This window comes from Aotus nancymaae, unplaced genomic scaffold (assembly GCF_030222135.1).
Source record: "Aotus nancymaae isolate 86718 unplaced genomic scaffold, 86718_ANA_hifiasm-v0.15.2.pri h1tg000020l, whole genome shotgun sequence".
Lineage (NCBI taxonomy): Eukaryota > Metazoa > Chordata > Mammalia > Primates > Aotidae > Aotus > Aotus nancymaae.
In genome coordinates, this window is record NW_026988432.1 from 17,231,903 (window position 1) to 17,236,901 (window position 4,999).

General features: G+C 37.6%; 1 pseudogene; it reads left to right on the forward strand.

The window, feature by feature from the left end:
* The first annotated feature begins 3,623 nt into the window (after positions 1 to 3,623).
* Positions 3,624 to 4,283, forward strand: LOC135276032 (ATP synthase subunit a-like; annotated as a pseudogene).
* Positions 4,284 to 4,999: the final 716 nt, after the last annotated feature.

The following is a 4,999-nucleotide window of genomic DNA, read 5'->3' on the forward strand; positions in this document are numbered from 1 at the left end:
CATCTTGGAAATTAGTGTTATGTGACTTTAATGGCAAAAAAAATGGCAAGTATTCCACTTTTACAATCTAAAAATGCCTGCCATGTAGTACAGAGCAGACGAAGCCTTACAAGTCTGTGTAGAGCCACATATTAAACTTTCTAAGCCCAGCTTTTTACAGGCAGCCTGCTCAAATTTGAAACACAGTTATTCTACTCAAATAATCTTTTACTTTTCCATTCTATTTTGGTAATTTAAGCTATCTTTAAAAGTTAGCACTTCTTTTACCAAGATATTCTCATTAGTATTCATTAACCATGAGAGATGCTCCATATTCTGGGAATATTCTTTGTTTAATGCTTGAATTTCTATTCCCTTTTTGTCTTAATTGTCCTCACCAAAGGCTTGTGTATTTCAATGACATTTTCAAGAACCAGGATTTTCATTTACTTATTGCTCAGCATTTTTATCAGTATTATTATTTCAATGTGATTTCAAATTTATTTTACTCTCTTTGAATTTTTTATTGAATACTAAGTTATTTTACATTTATTCCAACTTAATGACAGTGTTTAAAGCTACTCATTACATATGGGATATTTAAATAGCTGAGCGTGCTGCTATTGATGTAAGTTTGATCTTTAGGATCAGCTTGAAGGATTTTATGAATGTTTTGCATACGTGACTTAAGATGTCATCAAATTTAATCAATGTCTTTTAGCACTTGAAAGAAAGCTTCCAGTAAAATGTGTATTAAACTGACCATCTGAAATATGTTATTTGGCTCCTCCGTGCAGTTGTTTATTATTTGCCTGCTTGCACTGCAAGGAAACACAAAGCAAAATCAGAAAACCAGTAGTGATTCCCAAGCGTAGATAATCTTCCAATCACGTAAAAAATAAATCTGATGCAATATGCCATGTTATATGGGACTAAAGTACTTGCCTATTTTACTTAAGGTAAAATGTTTACCGAGAAACATTCCTCGAATAAAATGCAACAGAAAGAAAACATAAAACATATCTTAGTAATGTAGTAATGTAAGATGTTATTAGAAGAAACTGGGTTTGGGGTATATGGGAACTCTTTGTACTAGCCTTGCAAAGTGCACTTTGCTACATAATGTTGCACATGGCAAGGCCTAAGTACTTTAGTCCTTCATAAAATTGCACATTGCATCAAATGCAATGAGAAAGACATACCTCTTTCTTTGCAACCAGTCTGTGTTTAGGTGTGCCTATGTGTGTGCGTGTCTCTGTTTTCTTTCTGGCAGTTCCATTTTACCCTCAAAATTAAAACTTTTCCTCTGAAATACATTAATAAAATCATTTTTAAATAATTGTAATAAAGCTCATAAATAATATGAGCCTCAGACTTCTCCCCCACTCTTTCCTACGCCTACTTGCATCCTCAATAGTAGAAGCCGGCTCTGGGATTGGCTGAACAGTTTATCCCCCTTTAGCAGGAAACCTGACACATGCAGGAGCCTCTGCAGCTCTAACCATCCTCTCGCTCCACTTGGCAGGAGTTTCTTCTATGTTAGGGGCCATTAACTTTATTACCACAATTATTAACATAAAACCCCCAGCCACATCCCAACATCAAACATCCCTTTTCGACTGATCAGTCCTCATTATGGCAATCCTTTTACTCCTTTCTCTCCCAGTCCTAGCTGCCAGTATTACCATGCTATTAACTGACCGTAACCTCAACACTACTTTCTTTGACCCTGCTGGAAGGGGTGACCCTATTTTGTATCAACATTTATTCTGATTCTTTGGCCACCCTGAAGTCTATATCCTTATCCTGCCAGGCTTTGAAATAATCTCCCATATTGTAACATTACTCTGGAAAAAGGGAACCACTGGGATATACGGGCCTAGTATGAGCCATAATATCAATTGGCTTTCTTAGGATTCATCATATGGGTTCACCATATATTTACAGTGGGAATAGATGTAGACACACGAGCATACTTCACCTCTGCTACCATAATTACCACTATCCCTACTGGCATCAAGGTCTTTAGCTGATTAGCTACACTGCACGGCAGTAACATCAAATGATCTCCTGCAATACTCTGAGCCCTAGGATTCATTTCCCTTGTCACAGTAGGAGGTCTAACCAGCATCGAATGAGCTAATTCATCACTAGATATTGTCTTACATAACACATATTGTGTTGTAGCCCATTTCCACTAGGTCCTATCAATAGGAGCGGTATTCGCTATCATAGGAGGCTTTGCCCACTGCTTCCCCCTATTTTCAGGTTACACACTTAATCAGATCTATGCTAAAATCCACTTCACCATTATATTTATAGATGTTAATTTAACCTTTTTCCCACAGCACTTCCTCGGCCTATCCGGTATGCCTTGATGTTACTTGGATCATCCGGATGCATACATCACATAGCATATTATCTCACCCATAGGCTCATTATCTTATTAACAGCAGTTATACGAATAATCTTTATAATCTGAGAAGACTTTGCTTTAAAACGAAAAGGTCTAACAATTGAACAATCATCTAGTCGTTTAGAGTGACTTCACAGCTGTCCACCACGTTACCACACATTCAAAGATCCAACCTACATGAAAACCTAAATGGAAAAGGAAAAAAATCCAACCTCCAGAAGACTGGTTTCAAGTCAATCCCATAACATCTGTGACATTCTTGATAAGGTATTAGTAAAAGCATTACATAACTTTGTCAAAGTTATAGGTTCGATCCTGTATGTCTCAATGGCTCATCTAGTTCAATTAGGCCTTCAAGACGCTACGTTCCCTATTTTAGAAGAACTGCTCACTTTCCAAGACCACGCTCTTATAATTATTTTCCTAATTAATTCCCTGGTCCTATATATTATTTCCCTAACACTCACCACAAAATTAACTCATACTGGCACCACAGATGCCCAAAAAATCGAAACTGACTGAACTACCTTTCTTGCCATTATCTTGATTTTAATTGCCCTCCCACCCCTATGTATTCTGTACATAACAGATGAGGTTAACAACACTTCTCTTACCATCAAAGCAATTGGTCACCAATGATATTGAAGCTATGAATATACAGACTATGAAGAGTTAGGCTTTTATTCTTATATTGTCCCAACAGCAGACTTAAAGCCAGGATAAGTTCGACTCCTTGAAGTTGATAACTGAACAATTCTACCAATAGAGATTCCCATCTGTGCATTAATCTCATCTGAAGACATCCTATACTCATGAACTATCCCCTCATTGGGCCTCAAAACAGATGCAACCCCTGATGCTGAAACCAAACTACTTTGACCGCTTTACGACCAGGACTTTACTACAGACAGTGCTCTCAAATCTGTGGGTTTAAGTACAGCTTTATAGCTATTGTGCTAGAATTAATCCCCTTAAAATACTTCTAAACCTGATCCACACCCGCACTATAATATCACTATAAAGCTACCCAGCATTAACCTTTAATGTTAAAGACTGAGGGTATCTGCACCTCTCTGCAGTGAATGCCTCAACTAGATACTGTCATGTGATCCACTGTTAGCCTGTCAATAATCATAGCTTTATTCTCCATTATTCAGTTAAAATTATCAGATTTCACTTACACCAAAAATAATAAAAACACAAAAACATAAAACCCTTGAGAACTAAAATGAATGAAAATCTATTTGCCTCTTTTACTACTACAACAATTCTAGGTTTACCCGCAGCAATATTAATCCTCTTATTTCCCACCATACTATTTCCAACCTTCAGTCATCTAATTACCAACCAATCGATTTCTTTTCAACAATGATTAGTTCAACTTGTACTAAAACAAATAATAATTACCCATAACATTAAAGGACGAAACTGATCCCTTATACGAACATCCCTAATTCTCTTCATTGCCTTGACCAATCTCCCCCGGTTCCTACACCATTCATTTACACCAACCACCCAATTATCAATAAATCTAGGTATAGCAATCCCCTTATGAGCAGACGCAGTAATTACAAGCTTCTCTTTAGCTCACTTTTTACCATAAGGCACTTATACCACTTATCCCTATACTAGTGATCACTGAAACCATTAGCCTGTTCATTCAACCAATGGCATTAGCAGTGCGATTAACAGCCAACATTACAGCCAGTCACCTATTAATGCATTTAATCAGAGGAGCCACACTAGTACTATCAACTATTAGTCTTCCCACAACTTCAATCACTCTCATTATCTAATCTTACTAACCATTCTTGAATTCGCTGTAGCCCTTATTCAGGCTTATGTCTTCACACTACTAGTAAGCCTTTATCTATATGACAACACATAACGACCCATCGAACACATGCCTACCATATAGTCAAACAGAAAGAAAACATAAAAGCCCCTGACCACTAACAGGAGCTCTCTTAGCTCTCAGAATACATTTGGCCTGGCCATGTGATTTCACTTTAACTCTATCACTCTTTTAACCCTAGGCCTGCTAACCAACACACTATGTACCAATCATGACCCGACATTATCCAAGAAAGTATATTTCAAAGCCACCACATAACAATTGTCCAGAAAGGCCTCCAATATGGAATAATTCTATGTATTATCTCAGAAGTATTCTTCTTCACTGGTTTCTTCTGGACATTCTACCACCCTAGTCTAGCCCCAACTCCAGAATTAGGGGGACACTGACCCCTAACAGGCATGCTTACCCTCAACACATTAGAACTACCCCTCTTGAATACATCTGTATTACTTGCATCAGCAGTTTCAATTACCTGGGCTCACCACAGCCGGATAGAAGGTAGTCAAAAGCAGATAATTCAAGCACTATCCATCACAATTACCGGAGGTATTTACTTCACCCTCCTACAAATCTTAGAATATTTTCAGGCCCCTTTTACTGTCTCTGATGGAATATATGGCTCAACATTCTTTATAGCCACAGGCTTTCATGGACTTCACGTTATTATTGAATCACCATTTCACACTATCTGCCTCCTCCACCAATTAAAATTCCACTTTACCACCACTTTGACTTTGAAGCCATGC